General features: G+C 43.5%; 1 long non-coding RNA gene across 1 annotated transcript in view; it reads right to left on the reverse strand.

Annotated features, from left to right (window-relative positions):
- Nucleotides 1–22934, reverse strand: part of LOC308579300 — a 93219-nt gene that overhangs the window by 2621 nt on the left and 67664 nt on the right. The window lies entirely within an intron of this gene.

Genomic DNA, 22934 nt, shown 5'->3' on the forward strand with positions numbered 1-22934 from the left:
TGGAGGTGCCACCTCTTGGGTCTCTGCTGCCCAAGGCAGCTGCCTCACCTTACCTCATGGGCTGGGAACTGTAATTTGTTAAGAGTGCTATGAGTTGTTAGAAGACCTCCTTCACTGCTCCTTCAATGGGGATTTTTAAGCAGAGGTTGGATGGACGCCTATCATGGATGCTTTAGCTGAGATTCCCTCATTGCAGGAGGCTGGGCTGGATGACCCTAGGGGTCCCTTCAAACTCTACAGTTCTATGATGCGATGCTTCCAGCTCTTAACAATATAATTATGTGCTCCAGTCCCCTTTACCAATATATGAACAAATGTAGAACTACATTTGTCTGGATCTGCAACCCTGTAAAGTTTTAGATGCTCATACGCAGTGTGGAGAAAAAAGCAAGATATATTAAAACAGGGTTATAAAATAAAAAGCTGACCAAAATCCTCCAAAGGAAGCAACTACCATAGAAATAGTTATCCAAATAAAATGGTTCATATCTTATAATGGAATCACATGAGCTATTTTTTTCTCATAGTATGGAAGATGTCCCATATGTAGCAGCCTTCAGTAAATAGACAAAAATAAAGGGGAGATCATTTTCTCTGAAATTTCCCAAAGGGAAACAAAGTGTAGCAATAAATATTAAATTTCATCTTTTTTTCTTGTTTCCTTTCCTTCCCCCTCTTTCTTTTCTTAATTCATGATAAACAGAACTGTTGAAAGAGCAAATTATTTCTTTGCTAAGGCAAGAAAACTCATGTCAGATATATAAGATTAGACAAAATCACCATATCAGTTACAGCAGTAAACCATTTGTCAGATGACTGGTGGGGTTTTGGGGTTTTTTATTAGTGTTTCATTTTTTGCATGACCCTTTAGACGGCCTGATCCTAATCAAGCACTTTCACCCTTCGAATACAAGCCCCACACTGTGCTTAAAAAACAAACCGTTTTTGTTGATTTTAAAACATATATGAAAATAAGAAACACTGGTGAATGGTGAAGTATAGGATAGGGTGCAGTAAAGAACTCTGTAGAATTGGATAGGGTGCAAATTAAGGGCAACCAAAATGATAAGGGAATTGGAGTAGCTTCTCTACAACTAGGACAGGAGAGAATTCAAATCCAGTTTGCATTCAAAGGCAAAGCTACCAATTTCTGAAACTATATGCTAACTGGAACACAGCCATTCTATAAAATTCCCACTTCCTACTTACTTGGAAGCTGAGGAATAGCATTAGGATAAGGGTCTCCATGTCACATTACTTTGGCGAGAAGGACACCGTATGTCTCTTTAAAGCAAACTCTGACTTGATGGAACTTTGCTGCACAATGCCTGACCTGATGGAGCGTTGGCTTCTGTGTTAATATTTAAAACCTTATTGCTCAAACTCATTTTCAGCCACTTTGCAGTAGCATAGTAAATATGAATTGGACTGTGACCTGGGAACTCCATGAAATCATCAACCAAACTGTTATACTGTGTGCTGACATCTGCACATAGCCGCCTTTTTCTGGGCCGGTTTGATTGTATTCCAGCAGGGCTGCGCACAACCCCCCAGATTTGCCCCATGGCTCTGAGCTGAGTTCCCCCCATCAGGCCAACCCACCCTGCACCAACCAGGGGGGGTCACCCACCATACCTCAGAACTAGTCCCAAATTAATTTGGGGTGGGGCTAATGTTTAATTAGGGAGGATCCTAATTAAACATGTGTGTCTCCTTTCCTAGAGGAGGGGGCGGGTCAATTCTGCAGGGTGCTTCTTCGCAAGAGGCTTCTCTGAGGGAAAGAACCATGCCGTGTGTGTGCTCACACAAGTAACATGCATACCAATCACATACATGAACATAAATGAACCCAGTGTTCAGATTACAGGGGCCCAACTCCCTTACTTGGAATTCTGAATCCTTAGCTATTGTATTAGAATCCTTGGGGATTATAATGTGACTATAATGAGAGTTATTCAGAGGGTCCACCTTGTGGGTTTAATTCCCCACTTGTGGGTTTAATTCCCCCAATCATCTGAGCTATAGTATGCATTGCAAGCAATAAAGCACATAGGTGATTAAATGGATGAAGTAGATGGATGGGGTCCCTTTGCCTCACCCACATGCTCATACCCACATGCACCCACTAGTTGGCTGGTGGAGGGGTTGGGGAATAGGGTAAGAATCATGCACACGCACATACACACACACACACACACACATGGATGTACACACACAAGCAAAAGATCCTTGCATGAAACCAGAAGACTTCCCCTTTTAAAGCAAAGAATACACTGGGGATAGATTAAATAAGGCCTACAACAGAGGGAAGTGAGTTCTGCACTGCAAAGCCTCCCGCAGTCGAGACTTGATAGCCTGCTGACTTCAGACGAAATATGCTAGCCCTTCACAGTTGGCATTGTGCAAGAGCAGATCAAGTCTCAATTCAGCACTCAACTGTATTCTGAACATACAGCAGCAGCCTTTACCCAAAACATAAGAATATGACCAAAAAAATAGCTTGCACCAGTTCAGTGGCAGTGAATCCTATAAACATGGCCAGCACTAGAGACTGGTACCCTTGAGCAGTTCCTCAGAAAGACCCACCATTAATATCTACCTAGGGTTCCCCATTGCACTTTTTTCTGGTGCACTGATCAGAGACACAGGTGCCTGGCTGTAGCCTGCCTTTTTAATTTCCCACAATGTACTGCATCCAGGGGCATTGTGTAATAGCAACTAGATCCCAAAGCTTAATGCTCTTTCGAACACTGATCACCAGGACTCACCAGTGGAGGAGGAGGAGATACACCAGAGGGCTCATTGCCTAGGGTCCCCTCACACCTGGAACCCACCCTGCCTATGAGCAAGGCAGATGGGATGAGACCATCTTGCAGGAGGGTTGGGAACCCTTCACAACTGTTTATATGGATATCGTTTCAGCATGCCAAATTTGCTAAACTAGCTGCTCCATGGTAGAGAAGAAGTAGTCCACATAGAATGTGCTGTTACAATTGTCATAATGTTGTTCTACTCTGCAACAGCCAGCCAGACGGATGGACGGACGGATGGACTGACTGACTGGGAAAATGCAAATATCCTTTGTGCAAGTGCAACAAGCTGAAAAACTAGCCACAACAGTCCCCCAAATTGCTACTGGGAAGCAGCAGCTGTAACCAAGGATGCCCTGGGTCCAATTTGTTTCTTTCATGTGGCTGTATCCCTGGGGAAGCTCAGGCTGATCAGTGTGGAAGATTCAGCCCAGAATCGGTTAGTGAGAGGCAAAGAAGACACAGGAATGGCAGGAGCTGCCTCATATCAGGTCAGACTATTTTGGGGACAATACGTCTCCAGGAATATAGACAGAAGTCTTTCATAAGCAACTACTACATGGTGCTTTTTGAAGTTAGAGAAACCAAGAACTGGATCTAGGATCTTCTACATGCAATGCATCTTTGTCATCACAGAGTGATAGTTCATCTTTTGCCTCACCTGCAACACCCAGTTGTCACCATCTGCACCCGTATCTCCAAGCTGGAGCTGGGACATCATTCTCTTTATTTCTGAAGTTCAGGATGTGAGTGCTGTCGCTTATGGAGCCAAAATATCAGCAGTGTTGGAGGAGGGGGCTTGAGGTTTGCTCTCAAGTCACAGAATTCTGACTGATAGTGGGCATGGTGGGAAACTGAATGGAATGGAGTGACTACGGATGGGATATAATGGTGACTCTGCCTAATCCTCACTTTCTGAAACAATATGAAGAATGAAACACAAACATCCTGTAAAATTCCCATTTCTCCAAATTTTGCAATGCAGCTTTTCAGCAAAGTAGTATGTACAAAAAGGCACATGCTAAGTGTGCATAAAAATGCATGGGCTGGTGAAAATGACATACAGGAATGCATTCCATTAAGGAACATTGCTCTGCAAAAAATGTATATATTAGGCAAAATTGCTTACAGGTGTGTATATTAGGATTCATTTGCAGTAAAAGACTGATGAACTTTCACAGGCTTAAAAGAAAAAGCTGTACTTAAGACTGGGAAAATGAGAAACTGAGAGAAATGTACAAGTCTACCCATCCCTAAGTAACTGAGGTGCTGAAGAGGGAGCACTCCACATGCTTCAAGGACCCATGAAGGACACACTTGTGGCATTATAACAGTCAGGGTTTTGCCATGTGCAGCAGCCAACTACATGGCAAGGGTTCATTGAACGTGATGGTATCACACCACTCATCTGCTTCAACAAGATGTTACCAGGGGGTGCAGGGAAGAAAAGCAGATTGGTGACAGCAGACTGGTCACTTATTAACTAGTTTTGTCCTTAATTAGAACATCAGAACCTTCCTCCTCACCCAGACCAAAGTTCTATCAAGTCTAGCATCCTGTTTCTCCATGCAACGAATCAGATGCCTCTGGGAAGCCTGCAAGCAGGACATGAAGGCAGTAGCCCACTATCCAGTGGCCTACTGCCTCTGAAACTGGAGGCTCGATTCAGTTATTGTGGCTTCATTACCATGGATACCATGAGACGGCTATTTAGCACAATCCATATCTAACTATATCTATGCAGCTACATAAAAGGTAAAGGGACCCCTGACCATTAGGTCCAGTCGTGACCGACTCTGGGGTTGCATCACTCATCTCGCTTTATTGGCCGAGGGAGCCGGCGTACAGCTTCCAGGTCATGTGGCCACCATGACTAAGCTGCTTCCGGCGAACCAAAGCAGCGCACTGAAACTCCGTTTACCTTCCCGCCGGAGTGGTACCTATTTATCTACTTGCACTTTGACATGCTTTTGAACTGCTAGGTTGGCAGGAGCAGGGACCGAGCAATGGGAGCTCACCCCGTCACGGGGATTCGAACCACCAACCTTCTGATCGGCAAGTCCTAGGCTCTGTGGTTTAACCCACAGCGCCACCTGTGTCCCTATGCAGCTACATAGAAGCTTACAATCTAAGTTTCGATAGCGGGAAAGAGAACTGAAAGAGGGGTCGGGAGAGACAGAAGAAAGAACAGAATCATAAAACTTGAAGGGACCTTGTAGGTCATATAGTGCAAGCCCTCTGCTTAATGCAGGATTTGCAGTGGAGAAGGCAGCTTCGGCATCCCCAGCGAATGACTCTTCAACCTTTGCTCTACCTCCAGCTCCCAACAAATTCTAGGAACCAGGGCCAGTGCTTCAAATTTTGCCGCCTGAGGCGAAATGGGAAGTGCTGCTCCACCCTGCTGCTGGTGCCACACCACCCAGCTCACCCTGCAGCCACCACTGCTGGAGACAGCAAGGTGCACCCAAGGGGACACCAGCATGAGGGCTTCCGCCACCTGCTGCTGCTGCTTCACTCCACCTCATGGGTGAGCCAGGACAGCTGGGAACTGTAGCTTACCCCCTCACAGAGCTACAATTGCCAGCACCCTTAAATTAAATACATGTCCCAGGATTCTTTAGGGGAGTCATATGCTTTACATTGTGCTTTTCAATATGGATGTAACCAGAGAAAGGAGGGAATGGCCAACAAGGAGCATTCACACATGCTGAACTTTTGCTATGGTTGGGAGTGGAGGCTGCCATTTATACAGTGGTACCTCGGGTTAAGTACTTAATTTGTTCTGGAGGTCCGTACTTAACCTGAAACTGTTCTTAACCTGAAGCACCACTTTAGGTAATGGGGCCTCCTGCTGCTGCCGCACCGCTGGAGCACAATTTCTGTTCTCATCCTGAAGCAAAGTTCTTAACCTGAAGCAATATTTCTAGGGTAGCAGAGTCTGTAACCTGAAGCATATGTAACCTGAAGCGTATGTAACCCGAGGTACCACTGTACTTGGATTATTCTGCTTGTGCGCTGTCTCTCTCTTTTAAATGCATGCATGCATGCACACACGCACACATGCACGAGCACACACACACACACACACACACACACACACAGAGGATCTGTGCAAAGCTGTTAAGAATTACATTGCTGATGGGGGAAACAGTAATCCCTGCTTGCTTTGATGTTCAGGGAGGGGGAGCAGAGAGACAAAGCAAAGAGAGACAGAGCACAGATGATGTTCATGTTACTAAGACTTTATTACACTTAATAAAACACACCACAGCGCATTCACTAGTATACTATGAAGTCTTCATAAATCACATTGCCTGCTCGACATGTGTCAAAATAAAGTCACATAATACAAAACAGGAGAAAATATTCCCAGTCCTGTGTATTTGTTCGCTTGTGTCATTGGCTTATGGTAGATGACTTGTCTGATCATTACTGCAAGCCAGAAAGATTCCTGGTTGCTAAATATACCTGTTTATATTCATTAGTGGTGTGGAATCTGCAATCCTGCAGATGTTGCTGAACTCCAGTTCCCATCATTTCCAGACAGCATGGCCAATAGTCAGGGGTGGTGGGAGTTGCAGTCCAGCAATATCTGGAGAGCAACAGATTATATTATTATTATTATTATTATTATTATTATTATTATTCACACATTGGAAGCAGATGGGAAGGGGAGGGGGAATCCATAGGGTATAGTCAAGGGGTGGAAGGCTGTGTGCTACAGAGACTCGGAAGGTACTTCTTGTCAGCTGATAAAGGGCAGGTGAATCAGTATCAAAAGCAAGGATGAGCATGAGGTAGGGCAGCTCAAGACATTTTGCTGCCTGAGGCAAAGGATAAGACAGCACCCTTTCCCAAGGAACACACAGAAGCTGATTGGACTGGCAATGGAATCTTATTCCAATACTGGTGAAAGGCCAGTGTCTTCCACTGCACTGGAGGGCAGCAAGCTAGTGTATAGGGTACAGCGCACGGCACATGGCACTCAGAACTGTGTTCCTTCCCCGAACCTCACCATCTGCCACCTGAGGCAGCTGCCTCACTCTGCCTCATTGTAGAGCTGGCCCTGGGTAGGAGTATTGGGCAACACTCCATGCTCAAAGTTTATAGGGGGCAGAGGGGAAGCTGGGGCCTCTTACTTTCTGTGGTGATTCCCCTCCTAGATACGGTTTTAAAAGGCTACTAGGGGTATGATTTGGCTGCAATTTGGAGTAGTCAGAGGGTGGGGTTTGTGTGTATCATTAAGCCCCCTCCTCTCCCCAATAATTTGAGCACTCTTAAAGGGATAGGTGGGGGCTTCTAAAGGGATAGGTGGGGGCTTCTTCTGTTCACACAAAGGGATGCAGAGAGGTAAGAAGGTCTGACCTTCCCATATTGATTCAGAGCAACCAATTGAATCTTTGGCTCATATCAATGTGTTGCACTCTCTTGCCAGTGCATCTCTGCAATGCATTGAGCCAAAATCCAGCACATCCTCAGCAAGCCCTGTTTTTTCTGGGGGTTTTAAAATACCTCTTTGAAAAGGACACACTTCCCTTCTCTCCCCCCCCCAGCAAACATTTGCTGTATTTCTGCCCCTCCCCAAAAAGTATTTCGCTGAGGTTCCAGCGCCATGGCATGCTTTATGGGAGCCCTGCAAAGAGAACTCCCGTCAGCTGCTTAGCCCAACAGCATAAATTTGATCTCGCAATTAGTATTCAGCTCAGCATCCTGGATAGAAACCAATGTTGCAGCCAAGAGGTGGTTTAAAACACATAAATCATAGATCAATGACAGAACTCTAAGCACTGGATAGATTACAAAAGTAAGCTTTAGTTAAAAATAGATTAACCATTTCCCTGCAGGAATTCCTTCTGCCAAAAAAAGAAAAGAGAAAAAAAGAAACCCTATATATTAAACAAATAAAATTGCATGTTATCCAAGGATTTCCCCCCATACTAATATATGCATATAGTAGATTAATTGCCTTTTTCCTTGACATTTAACATTCTGGTTAAAGAAATGTTGTATCATGCTATTTGAGTGGAAAATAATATACAGCACAGAAAGCAAAAGAGAGAGAGAGAAAGAAATAACTAAAAATATAGCATGAGCCAACAATAGCAGCAGCTTTGGAACAATTGCTGCAGAAAATCAGGCTATTTCTGATGCATTTGGTTTTGGTTTGAATTGTTCAAATAGGCTCCTGAGGTCAACAAAGGCTGAGGCACAGCTACAATTGAGCTCGTCCAAATTTGTATTTTTCTTTTAAGTCTAGTTGGAAGAAGAGGTAGTAAATCTATTTCAGGAGACATAAGGAACTTTATTATACCAGTTCAGACTATTGGTCCTTCTAGCTCAGAATTATCTACATGTCTGGCAGCAGCTCTTTGGAGTTTTAGATGAACCTTTTCCTACCTCATCTAGAGCCAATGCTAAGAACTCAACCTGAGACCTTCTGCTTGCAAACGGTCACTCAGCTGTGGTCCTTTCCCTGATGTAGGGTGGACATATGAAGCTGCCTTATACTGAGTTAGATTGTTCTTCCATCTAGTTCAGTGTTGCCTACACCGACTAGCGGTGACTCTCAATGTTTTCAGGTGGGGGCCCTTCCCAGAGCTACCTGGAGGTACCGAAGACTGATCTCGAGATGTTCAGCATACAGAATATGCACTCCACCACTGACCTACCACTTAAAGCGGTAGGTGCACTTACATGACAGAATGCACTTTCATCCAAATAAATGCCTTGTGCATAGAAAACTGGCATGGCCCGAAGAAGTGTTGTCACCTAGCTTTCTCCCAGAGTTGATAGCAATTTTGGGGGTGGGTGGGAGAAAGAGTGTGTGGATTGGGGGAGAGGTGGTGATAAAAAGAGTGTGTGGATTGGGCAGGTAGGTGGGGGAAAGAGTGTGGGGATCAGGTGTGGGGTGAGAGAAAGAATGCATGGATTGGGAGGATGGGTGGTGGTAAAAAGAGCACACGGATCAGGCAGGGGATGGGATAAAGAGCATGCGTTGTGAGGGGGTGGGGGCAGAAAGACTGCATGGATGTCCCGCTTTCATGTCCCAAAAAGTTGGGCAGTATGGTGTTCTAGACAACCTCACATTGTAAGACCTATCAGAGGTAAGAAGGCCTAGCACTAGAATGGTCAGTGTATAAGCAAGAATACGCACTACTCAGCCACCTCTTATTTTCAGGTAACAAAGAGCAAGAGACCAACCCCACCCCACCCGACCCCTCAATTATTTTGAACTAATGCAGATTATGAAGGAAACTGAGTTGTTTGTCCTTCCCCCACAAGACCGATTTCTCTGCAATTTGGCAGGCTTCCTCCATACCCTCCAACATTTCTCTGATGAAGATAGGGATGACCTAAGGGAAAGTGGGACATTCTGGGATTAAATCAGAAACTGGGGCAGCTTCTGTAAATTCAGGACTGTCCCAGGAAAATAAAGACACTTGGAGGGTCTGTTACTCTGTGCCTGTAAATTTCATTGACCAAAAGCAGAGGTGGAGTATTGCCATGATTAGATTATCCATATACTGGGAAACCTGGAGCTTCACAGAATGTATTGGAGACCAAATTATGGACCAAAGTAGAGAAAGAGCACAGGGTGGCTAAGAAGCATCAAAATTTTAAAGATTGCACAGATGCAAATGCAAAGCAATCTTGGGGCCAATGTACACCCCTAATACAAATTGGAAGATAAGTCAATTTCTCACTTATAACTAGAAATCAGCTTTTATGGCATATTCTATATCTCTTTATATATATAAAAAACCCCAACCTGTGAATATTTTTCATGTACTCCTTAGAACAGAACAGCCTTTTGACTAAAAGAAATGATTTAAACTCAACATTGACAGACAGACACCCTGGAATGTGTATGTTTTTCTTTTAGAATTCTAGACAACCAAAACAACATCAAATGATAAAAGGAGACAGAATTAATATATAAAAGCTTTTCACCCAAGACTTTTCTCTCTCATTAAATACGTACTGCAATATTTGATTGGTTCAAGAAGAATGATCAAATAAAAAAGGTGGGGTGGGGGGAGAGAGACCAAACTTCTCCATGTTGGATTTCCCAAATTTTGATCAAACAAGCAGGACTGAATTTCGCAAGTTATTACCGCATGAGACTATGACTGTCTACTGTTAGTTTAACTAAATTAAAGATCATGTTGTGTAAATCCTGAAATAAAATAATCATCACCAAACACCCATGTTTACTTCAGATATTTTAACATCCTGTAAGTAACGAAAAGGTGGTTGTCCTAGATCTTTGGCAAGGTGAAGAATGTTCTAAATTCATAAGAAGAGTGTGGAAAGTAAGGTAAAGGTAAAGGGACCCCTGACCATCAGGTCCAGTCGTGGCCGACTCTGGGGTTGCGGCACTCATCTCGCTTTATTGGCCGAGGGAGCCGGCGTACAGCTTCCAGGTCATGTGGCCAACATGGCTAAGCCGCTTCTGGCAAACCTGAGCAGCGCATTGAAACGCCATTTACCTTCCTGCTGGAGCGGTACCTATTTATCTACTTGCACTTTGATGTGCTTTTGAACTGCTAGGTTGGCAGGAGCAGGGACCGAGCAATGGGAGCTCTCCCCCATGGCGGGGATTTGAACCGCTGACCTTCTGATCAGCAAGTCCTAGGCTCTGTGCTTTAACCCACAGCGCCACCCGCATCCCAGTGTGGAAAGTAGATTGTTTTAAAGCAGGGGTGAGGTACAAGGGTGGAGGGGTTCACTGTTTATACCCCAAAAGGTCTTGCTCCTCCCATAGCCACAGCCTTGGATTCCAGCAGAAATCATGCATGTCTCCCCCTCACAGGCTTCAGCCTGCTGCCTGCTTCTAGCTCACTCACAAAACTCAGGGCTCTCCCTGTCACAGAGCCACTTCCTTTGTTATCCTAACAACCCATACTTAGAAGGCCATTAGCTTGCCGAGGACCTGGCATGGCTATTCCAACCAATGAATCCTTGCTGGATCCAGGAGTTAGAAGGGGCTCATGCAGCCTAAACACACATACACACCCAACTCACAAAAAATACCATAAAAATAGCCTTTGAAAACATGGGAGAATTTGACCCTGTATGGGGCCCTGAAGATTGGATTCATGAGAGAATCTGATCCTTCATATTGCCGCCTACAAAAGAGTAGCAACTGGCACTGTGCAAGACTGGATCCTCCGGCTTAACTGCTGTTTAGTAGGAGGATCCAAACTTGCATAGCGCTGCTCTTTCGTGAGTGGATCCCCTGCATGCAAGGGAAATCTCTTACGAAGCAACAGCATGCATGGATTCAGACCCTCCAGCTGTTATGTTGGAGATTCTGATCCTATGTAGCGCTGCTTTGGGGAAGGAGGACAGGAAATGCATCTCCCGACCTTCTCCCACGGGACGCGGGTGGCGCTGTGGGTTAAACCACAGAGCCTAGGGCTTGCCGATCAGAAGGTCGGCGGTTCGAATCCCCATGACGGGGTGAGCTCCTGTTGCTTGGTCCTGCTCCGGCGGGGAGCTAAACGGCGTTTCCATGCGCTGCTCTGGTTCACCAGAAGCGGCTTAGTCATGCTGGCCACATGATCCGGCCACGACTGGACCTAATGCTCTTCCCCCTTTACCTTTACCTTCTCCCACAAACATGCAGCCACCCAGAAACTTTTCACAGCTTCCCCATTCTTCTTGCTCATGCATACATCTCCTTCCTGCCTAATGCTCTTCCCCCGACAGCCCTGTATGTCTCTGGGTTGCTCAGCCCAACCTATAGTGATCTGAGGCTCTCTCAACCCAAGTCGAATAATGCCCAGATCCCTCTGAAAAGGTCTTATCTGGCCCTGGATTCAGGCCCTTGTCAAATCTACTATACAGCTCTACTCACTTCCATAACACTTTGAAAGATCAGAGGCCCCAGGGATGCAGCAGGAAAGGGATATGAATCCTTAAAGTTGTTATTTTGTGAATTTGGGTTCTTAATTCAGATTTAAGCCTCTTATCCAAAGTCACAAGCACAGTCCTCATAAGAGCTGCTTGAGCGAGTAAGAATTGTAGGAATGGATTTTCTATTCCTCCTGATCCCAAGTTTTCTTTTCTCTTTCGCACCCCACTCCCTGATTTCCTTTTTCGGCCAATGTTAAGCTTCTTCTATTGGGGGAGGGGAGGGAAATGCCAAGGACCGCTCTAAGTAAATGAAATGTGTCAGTGAAAAAATCAGGGTTAATTTTTAAAGACACGTTTCCCTCCAGCAACAATTCTCTTTAATTATTTCAATGTGAAACGCATTATAAAGCGTGTTTGTTTCCTGTTCTCAGCCCTTGGTGGCCGACATGAGATATTCAGGACACGGAGAGTGTTTCTCAGCTCTGGGTTAGTCAGGTTTACAAGGTGCTGAAAACACTCTCAGGTCTCATGAACGTAGCTTGAACTGAATCAGGCCACCACTGGTACCTCATCGTGTTGGGCAAAACATGACCTAGAAGTCCTGTGCCAAGGGGACTGTAATTTAAACCCTTTCCAACTGATTTCTAACATATTTATATACAATAGCAACAGAGCTCATGCCTAAGCAAGAAATTGGGCTGATTAGCATTTTTTTTCCATGTGTTGCTATTATAGGTTATTCAGCTCTAAATGCAGAAATATCTTCTCACCTGGGACTCCAGGGGAGCGGCATTTGCTGTTTGGTGTGGTGTGGCACGGCTACAGCCTGGTCCCAGGGGCTAACTCCTTCCCACACAATGGAGGGGGATGTCTAGTGCCTCCCACTCTGGCTGTGCTGGCCTGATGGGGATGATCTGGTTGAATGGGCCAATCAAGTTGCAGGGGAGGAGGCTGAACCAGGCCTGCCCCTGTAGTATTTAAAAGGTCAGCCTTGTGTAGTTTGCCCTCATTTGTTAGATTCACCACTCACCCACCTAAGCTGTAATTGGTCAGCCTGAAGGTGAGCGCGCAGGTCAACAGGACCTTGCTATGGTTATTCAGTGGCTGTATTCAGGGCCAGGGAGGAATTTTTTCCTGCAGACGAATTGGCCAGTCTGCAGTTTTTCACCTACCTCATAGTAACAGTCACAATTTGGGTGGATAAGCTATTGAGTTGGATCCTTAGCTGGTCAGGTTAAAGGGGTCCAGGAGGGGTGTCTCTGGGGGTCCACACAGGGGGTGATGGACCACAGCACATCTCCCAATGGTGACGCAAGCGGGATCATAGCACCTAGTCCATGTCAGGGGTGACTCCCCTATTCTGAGTCAACTGCACCTTATTCATCAACCAACAGGTGGGCTGCTTCATGCCAGATACATTCCCAATGCCTTGGCCAACTGTACATCTGTAAACAATAAAAATGTGGCCTACTTCAACACAAATTTCCTGTGTTTATTTCTGTGGTTTGCCCTCACTGTACTACAGGCATCATGTGTCAGAAAACAGAGGTGCAAACTTCTATTGGAAGTCAGAGAAAATGAGGTGGGAGAAGAATGGGAAGAGAGGGCACTATAACTTAACAATTATGTTTCTGTTGCTCAAATTTTCCTTCAGGTTCACTTTACTGCAGAGTTATCAGATACTGGTGTAGCAAAGCCTGTTCTCCTTTATTTCCAGCTCTGAGTGGAACTAGGGATCAGGGCTAGAGCTCCAAATTTGATGGACACCTTGACATTGGAACTGCTTCCATGCCAGTGGATGCTCTGGTTGGCTCACCTAACCACAGTGCTCCTCTGATTGGTGCCAGGTGGCTCACATTTTAACTATCCAACCCCCCCCCCCCGCAAGTACCCCTGGAATAGCATCACTCTAGGGTACTTCCAGCCCATGTGGGCCTTATAAGGCCTTTCGAGGGTCCACAGCAGGGGGCAGAATTGAGAAACAGGTCTCTAGGCAAATATTCCTGTTTTCCAAATGAAAAAGCCCCAAATGTTGCAACCATTTGTCATAGATGAGTTACCCCCAATTATTTGATTATTTTTAATTCCATTTTCTGAACCTTTCCTGGGTCTACAATATCCTTTCCCACAGCTGTTCTAGTCACAGGCTAAAACTGAACTTCATCCCACCACCTGTGTCTTGCTATACTGCTGTCAGTCCCTTTCTCAGTTGTCTATCCTATTTCATATACCAAAGGCAGGAACTCCTGTTAGTTGTGCTTAGAGAAGAGCACAAATGGGGCTCAGCTACATCATGGGCTGTACCCAACATTCTTTGTCCACTAGCACAAGGGCTCTTGAGCTAATGGAGGGGTGAGTCTTAACGTTGCACAACAGGAATTCAACATAACAGTTGTGCTAGCAGAAACGCACAGCACAACAAATTGTGCAATCTATTCCACAACAAAGTTACCACCAGTTTTATTTTATGTTCTTTTGCACAATAATGTTCCAGCAGCACTAAACTTTTCACTAGTTTGACAAGTCCACTGCTAAGTGACTTCAACTTCATTAGATACAAACCCATCTGTTTAGCCTCCCATTCTGTTCCACCACCAACATACAGCTTGTTTCAATCTACCAGTGGCCTAAAACACAAATAATTCTGGTTCATGGTTTCCTTTTTTTCTTTTCATATTTGGAATTTAGGCAAAGGCTAATGACTGAATTGGCTAGCAGTCCTCAAACAAAGTTTATGAGCAGGAATATGAGTAATAATATAGGGCAGTCTATGGTAATAATACAGGGTGCGCTATCCAAGTCATTCTCTTTGAATTGGCAAATATTCACAGGAAGTCTTTTCAATCCCCTTTTCAAAACGGGGATGGTTAAATTGGGCAGCTTACATTGCTAAGAGGGTGCTATTTATAGCGCCATTATTCGGGAGGAAATCGGAAGTTCGGAATGACAGCAGAAATGACATGACATTGTCTTTCACGTTCACCTGCGGAAACATCTAGGTCATCCAAGGAATGAGTTAAAAGTCTAGAAAGGAAGCAAACACTACCATAGCTGTCTGTCATCTTGCAAAGAGATTTTTCATCTGGCGCTTAACATGGTTTTTTTATTATTAACAAAAACTGAAATAAGAACATCTCCCTCCAACCCCCAAATATTCTCGTGTCCTTAAAGATACTGGAAATTTCAGACAAAAGTTTTTCAACCTTTTTTTTTTTCATTAGTGGAAATTCAAAGTCTCTTGGGGGAACAAAAGTGTCTGGATTGTTGGACCAACTCTACCTGATCAGCTGTAATCAAATGGTCTGTCTTTATACCACCTACAGCAAAACTCCCTCCTTAAGCCAGCTGTAAGATTAAAAGCTTTTCAACTTGCTATCTTGGGAAATTTCTTTCAAGGAAATTACTACAAAGCCTTGTTTTAGTATGTTCCCCTACTGTGCGTCCTACTGGGTTTTTTTAATAAGGAAAGCTATCCATCCATGGAAGTGTATCCTGTTCTCCATGCTTGAGTGTCTAACAGCAGGCATATACAGTAGACTCTCTGATGTTTTCCTTCTTTAATTTTCACTCCATAATGTTCTCTGCCTGGTTTTGCTGACTGATGCAGGCACCTTCATAGTAGTTTTAATTAGGGGTGTGCACAGAATCTAGGCAGGAAAAGCTGCTTTTCTGTGTAAAAGGGGGGAGGAAAAGGGGAAAAAAACAATTAAATATGGTTACCAGAAAACAATGTGCAATTATGAAAGGGTGGCTAAAACAATTTAAAATGTAGTCATAACAACATTCAAAAACATCTATAGCAGACTTCCCCAACTTGCTGTCCACCAGACATTGTTGGACCACAACTCCCATCACCCTGACTATTGGCCATGTTGAATGGGAGTTGAAGCTCAAAAAAATCTATACTTTGCCGCATTGGAAAAGACTGGTCAATGGTAAAGACTTTGCTTTTCCCCTTTTAAGGAAACAGGGATTTCCCAACATAACAAGAGACATGTGGGATCAGACCAAATGTCCTTCTAACCTAGTAAAAGCCAGTCAGATGCTTCCCAGAATACAGCAAACAAAACTTAAAAGTCACAACACTCTCCTGTAATTTCTCTCCAGAAATTGGTACTCAATTGCATACTGGCCTTCAACATGGGGGTTGTATATAGCCGTCATGGCAACCAACCATTCATAAAAGTATTTCATTAAGCATTTGTCTAATCCCCCTTTCAGAGCTATCAAAGCCTGTGGTCATCATCAACACATCATGTGGCAGCAAATTCCATAACTTTACCAATTGCTGTGAGGGAGAAAATACTTCCATTTGTCCTGAATCTCCCACCGACCATCTACATTGAATAGCATTCAAGTTCTAGTGTTCCAAGAGTGAGAGGGCAAGTTTTTCCCATTCCATTTTGAGTCCTCATTTTGTTCTAAGCCAAAAGACCTTGGCTGCACATGGTCCTTTTGGAGGGAGAGGAGGAGAACCAACAGCCCACTTGCATAAAACATGGGCTAGTAGTCCATCTCCATAAAGGGCAGCTTCTTATGTTTCCTATGTTTAACTCTTTCAGGATGCAAAGAGAGCAGGAACCTAGGAGTGGGGAACCTCAGGCCCTCAGGAACCTCAGGTGCTGCCTTCAGATGTCTTCTAAAAGTCTGGTAGTTGTTGTTCTCTTTGACATCTGGTGGTAGGGAGTTCCACAGGGAGGGCGCCACTACCGAGAAGGCCCTCTGCCTGGTTCCCTGTATGCCCTTCATTCTCTTCAAGGGGAAGAGACATAGCTCAGTCTTTTTTATTTATGCATTTTCAAAATTTTAATACCTACAACTTGCAATTATATTGGCTTTCTGTTTATTTATTTCCCCCACTGACACATCCAGTGGGTTTTCCTCATTTACTAGGGTTTTGGAAAGGATTGGGGAGGGGGCTTTGACAGCATCCCAGAGTCCTCATGCCACTTTCCCAAAGCTGTGTGAGGTATGGGATTTTGGGAAGAAAGAGCGAGGGCTCTGAGACACAGCTGGAGCCCTAACCCCTGCATCCCAAAGCCTGGCGCCTCAGTTACCTGGCTATAGGAAGGCAGTTTGAGGGCTCTGGTAGAGTCCCACAGCCCTTGTACCACCTTCCCAAAGCCAGGTGAGCAGGCAGCACCTTCCTTATCTCCCTCTGGGAAGGAGGTGTGAAGGCTCTGGGAAGGCACCGCCTTGCTAATTGGGGTCTGGGAAGATCGCAGGTGGGCCATGGAAAGCTCTCGTGGCCTTCCTGTGACCTTCCCAGACCCTAGCATGCAACCCTCCACCTGTGGAGGTCGGGTTCCGTGGATTATTGACTTTGCACATGGACCCCTGAAACTGAACCCTTGTGTAAGTAGTGGTCCCACTGTATACATGCATATATCTATATCTATCTATCTATCTATCTATCTATCTATCTATCTATCATCTATCTATCTATCATCTATCTATCTATCTATCTATCTATCTATCTATCATCTATCTATCTATCTATCTATCTATCTATCTATCATCTATCTATCTATATCTATCTATCTATCTATCTATCTATCTATCTATCTCTATCTATCATCTATCTATCTATCATCTATCTATCTAGCTATCATCTATCTATCTCTATCATCTATCTATCTATCTAGATATCTATCATCTATCTATCTAAAACAGCACTTCAAGAAGGCTTGCTCTGGATCCCTTTTCAATTGTGAGAACCACATCCTGTCAGACTTAGAATTACTAAAGGGATGACAACAGATCTAACCGTGTTAGCAAAGAGGTTAGATTTTCTGGATGCACACACTGGGCACATTAATGCTACACAGCCTCAATTTTGAGGATAGTACCAGCCTCTTGTAGCTTCAGGGAATGGTACCCTTCTGAGCATTCCGAAGGAGGGAGAGGGAGAGGGAGGGAGAGAGAGAGAGAGCATCTTAATTATTCAAACAATTATTTTCTCTCAGTTCTTTTGCAATATATTGTTGGAAGAAAATTTGGTTTGGTTTGCAGTTTTAAACAAACTGACCTAATTCACATCTCTGGAACTAATACATAGATCAAAATTTAGGGGTGGGAGAGAAATTCATTTTAATGCCAACTTCATACATCCCAAACCAAGATGCAAACTGAAACGCAGCTCCTCTTTGAAATTCACACTTTGAAATTTTGCAATGAAGTTCTCAAGCAAAAAAAATGTGCACCAAAAGTGTATATTAGTGAAAATAATGTTTTAAAATATACATATATTAGGAGAACAGGCATGAGAACGCATACTGATTTTCATGCAGACCTTTTTTTCCAGGGTTGTTGCTGTTTTGTTTTGTTTTTGCAATAGGACGAACCAAGCTTAAGATTGGGAAGAAGAGAAGTGGAGAGAAAGTGAAACTGATGGATTCATCCATCCCTTACAGAATGTAATATCCATTGGATTTTGCACTTCTCCAAATTTTGCAGTATGGTTCTCAGATCAAAGAAGTATCAGAATGTGTGTGTGTGTTTAACCACATATTTTAGGATAAAATGCATTTTAAAATGCATACATTGGGATAAAATATGTATTTAAATGCATTTTTGAGATAAACTATGCATTTAAGGATTCTTTAAATCCATACTTCAATGTGTATTTCACTTTTTTTGTTCCTAATAGACTCAAAAGATGACGCAGCTTCTCTATGAATCTTCATTATCTATTTCATAATATTTATGTACCGCTTGAATGTAAAAAAACAAACAAGCAACAACCTCAAAGCAGAAATTGTAGCAATTTATTTCTCTTGGACAAACATACCTTTTGTAATTTTATATGGTTCTGTTATGGAAAATGCAATACCGTACCAAAAAAATTAAAATAAAATAAAGACTAAAAGCCAATTTCTGTACAGATGTTCTTTCTAAAATCAAATATTGCAGATTAATGTAGAAACAGGATGGAACAGAGTTATGGCTAAACGCATGCAAAATTGTCAAAAACTGGAAACAGATTGATCCATCCCTATTTGCAAGTAGTGCGATGCAGCCCTTGTAGCAGAAATGCAAATGTTCTTTAAAATTCATTTGCAAATAAATAAATAACACCACCCTGACTCAGAAACAAATACGTTTTATGGAAGCTTATTTCAAATAGTCTCCAAAACTAACACTGGCATATATTTTGACTACAAAGAAAAGGAACATTGGACAAAGAGAATTCTGCTACATAATGCTAATGGAATGAATGCCTTTAAATGGGGGTAGGTGAGAAAAAATAAATGCACATTTGATATTTGAAAAGAATTTCCACTGTAATTAAATTAAAATTGGTAGATAAAAATGAGATTTCATAATGTTCTGGTGTTATATTGCTATCAATATTGGGTTGTGTTGCATCCATGACAACAGGATGGAAGGTTGCTTATAATACTATTATGTTACATCCCACAGCTGAATGCTAATGCTGTGATGCCAAGGAAATCAAGTTTCAAATCTGGAGTCGGTGAACTTGCCATTGCCAGACTCAGATTTATAAGGAAAGAGCGAAAGCTAATAGGCACAAAATATCAAGAGTGGTTATCTTTTCAGAAGTCCACCATTGTCTGACAAACTGTGTTTTAACATAATGCAAATACAAAAAAAAACAACAACAACCCATAAGAATTTAACAGGATGGTCCAAATCAAGGATTCCCCATCCACTTAAAAAAATGAAGCAAAACCCACAGCTCTAGCGGCACCAGCAAATTACGAAACTTAACTCAATTTTCTTCTGCACACAGTGAGAATTGATCATTTGGTTATCCAGAGAAAGAGCTTAAGAAAACAAATGGAGATTCTTCCGTTTTGCTCATGGATCCCCTTCCTCTTTTCCCACACTGCAATTTAGTCTGGGGAATATATAAGCCCAGGAGAACTGCCATTTTCCTAGATAGATGTAATCAAAAAAGTGAGGTCCAATTCAGTCCTTTATCCACAGTAAGCCTTTACACAACATTGGTGGAAGCTGCAGCACTCCATATGTTATTGGACCCCAATTCGCAACATTCCTGATCATTGCCATGCTAGTTGGGAGTTGTAGCCCCACAGCTTCTGAAGGGACGCCATTTCCCTATCTTTGTTTAAGAGGTGTGCATGTAATCATAATTGGATGTATGATTCATTCTCAGGAATTCACAATATTTTTTAAGTCCATTGCATGGACTTCATTTGTGCAGAGAGGATGTTCTCTTGGTAGCAGGTTTGTTTGTTTGTTTATCGCCTTTTTTGCCAAGGCACTCGGTGTGGTTTACAATTTTACAATACACGTGCATCTTTTTTAAAACAACAACAACAACACCACCCAACTTTGGGTTCATTTGATGTGTGGGTTCTCACCAGCTCAAGGAGAGTTTTCTTCTGGTCAGTAACATCAGCATGTGCACCGTTGGAGATTGGCTAGGTATGTGCATGTGCACATTAAAAATCCCAAGGTCAAGACAATGTGATTGTTGGATATATTTACTGTACGTGTTGTCTTCCACACAGCCTAGCAGAGCAGTTAGCTTTGGGAGCCCAAACTGCTGAACCCACATGCAACAGTTCAATGCACTTTAAGAACTGGAGATGAATGTTGAGAGGATACTGTGGTTGATTAACCTGCTGAGCATTATGAGAGGCCTGGGTTCATGCTGAGGTCACATCCATACCATAAAGTACTTTCATAACACATTGAGAGTCACAGCTCCCCCCTAAGAATCCCAAGGACTGTAGTTTGTTAATGGTGCTGAGCAGTCCTAGTTTTCTAGAAAAGGAGGTGCCAGAACTCACCATGAACACTTCCCTTGTTCTCTTCGAATGGCAATGGTGCCCACTTTGAATGCATAGCGTTGATGTGACTTGAGAACCAGCATGGTGTGACAATTAATGTCAGGCTAGGCCTGGGAAGACCTGGTTTTGAATCTTCGCTCAACCGTAAAACTCACAGGATTACCTTGGACCACTCTCTCTCCCTTTGTCTTTCACAGTGTAGCCTACCTCAAAGGGGAACACTCCAAAGCAGACGACCCCATGACAGGCATAGCAAGGTCAAAGCAAACAACCCTATTCTAGGGAGGGAGGGACGGGCAATCTGATGCACGGGCGAAAAGAGGAAGCCCTAGCCTTGTGCAAGGAGTTTTACTATTTCTGGCTGTCAATCAAAAATTGGCAACATTAACTTCTTCCCAACAACAAGGGAAGCCCCAATCGCATCAGTGGCCAACGATCAGTTAGCCCGCCCCCCAACTTTGGAGTGTCCTGGCGGCCCCCACTGCAACACGTGCTCTCCATGAAGGAGAACACGCTTTGTACAATTCACTAACATTATTTTCAATTTTTTATTGTGTATTACATTTATATGCTACCTTGTATTTTTTTGCAATATGGGACCATTCTTTGGTCTTTTAATAAAATAAATAAATTTTGCAAACACTTCCTTGTGTCAGTGCTGAACCTGCCACCTCATCTTCATTATTATTTCACATTTCCCAGGACTGGCATTAAAAAATGAGTTTCTGGCTCAGATTAACCCCTTACTTGATGCTGCAACAGATACAGGAATAATGCCAAATACATCTCTAATATATTTGTTTCCATTCCATCCATCAGTGCATAGCGCCATTAGAAACACATCTCCCTTTTTCAAAAGAGAGAGAAAGATGTTACAAGCTGAACTGAGGCCGATGGAGAAAGATCACTCGAATTTGCTCATTGATGAACTTCCTGGGAGAAGGCAGACACTATCAATATCATTGACCTTTGTGGGTACGGATGCTGGTTCAGCATCTGGCCCTACAATTTTGAAATTAAATAGAATTGCTTTGAAGGCACAAAAATCCTGTGATGGGGAAGGAAGTTGCTTGCCTCTCACACAGTCTCTGCACTTTCCCCCCTTTTTCCTATATGACAAGGTTGTTATTTACCGTATTTCATTTTTGTTATTTATTTCATTTATTAATCACTTCCTATGAAGCATCTCAAAGCACATCAAAAATAAAAGAACCGCATGCAGTTTAAACAATTGCATATAAAAAATTAAAACAAATCCAAAAATAAAAGGAATTTCAAATCCAGTGCAGATGCCCATTGAAATAAAAATTTTCAGGTAAAAGGCTTGTTGAAAGAAGAAAGTCTTCAATAGAGACTGTAATAACTGTGAATATTGTGCCTGCCTAGAATGTAGCAGGAGAGAATTCCAAAGGGTAGGTGTCACCACTTCAGATGTCCAGTATCAATATTATTGTTGCATCTCACCCCAATCTCAAAGCAGTGCGAGATACCGGGGTTCCAGGCACTTACCCAGACTTTGGTTTCCTGGGAATGAGGGACAGTGGAGTCTTTAGGATATATGGGTCATTTACACATCTATACAAACTTAGGCTGTGATGGAGGGCCCCCCAGGATTAACATGCCAAGAAGATGTTGCTTCCCCCATAGTCACAGCCTTGGATTCCAACAGAAATCAAGCATGGCTCTCCCTCATAGACTTCAGCCTACCACCTGCTTCTAGCTCTCCCACACAAGTCTGTCCTTTGTCCTTCTCACCAACGGCCAGGTAAAGGAAGGGGGCCCACCCATTTGTCCTCTGGCACAGAGCCCCTTCCTTTGGTTACCTTAACAACCTGTACTTAGGGGGCCATTACCTCACCAGGAATGCGGGTGGTGCTGTGGGTTAAACTACAGAGCCTAGGGCTTGCTGATCAGAAGGTTGGTGGTTCGAATCCTCATGATGGGGTGAGCTCCCGTTGTTTGGTCCCTGCTCCTGCCAACCTAACAGTTTGAAAGCATGTCAAAGTGCAAGTAGATAAATAGGTAAACGGCGTTTCTGTGCCCTGCTCTGGTTTGCCAGAAGTAGCTTAGTCATGCTGGCCACATGGCCCGGAAGCTGTACGCCGGCTCCCTCGGCCTGAAGCGAGATGAGCGCCGCAAGCCCAGAGTCAGCCACGACTGGACCTAATGGTCAGCGGTCCCTTTACCTTTACCTTACCTCACCAGGAAGCTAGTCTGGCTATTCAAACAATTGAATCATTGATGAATCCAAGAATTGGAAGAGGCTCAGGCATGCAGCCTAACCCCACCCTCCAAACTCACACCATCATCATTAACCCATCCTTCACCCCAAGGTCCCAGTGTGGGTTACAACATTAAAACAGAGTATCAAAAACAATTTAAGACAACTTGCAATCACAAAAATAGACATCTAAAGTGTCTAAATCCAGGATAAAGATGTGTGAGATGGGTTATCTGATGAGATTATACTTGCTGGATGTGCTTT

Source organism: Podarcis bocagei, assembly GCF_964188305.1.
Source record: "Podarcis bocagei genome assembly, chromosome: Z".
Lineage (NCBI taxonomy): Eukaryota > Metazoa > Chordata > Lepidosauria > Squamata > Lacertidae > Podarcis > Podarcis bocagei.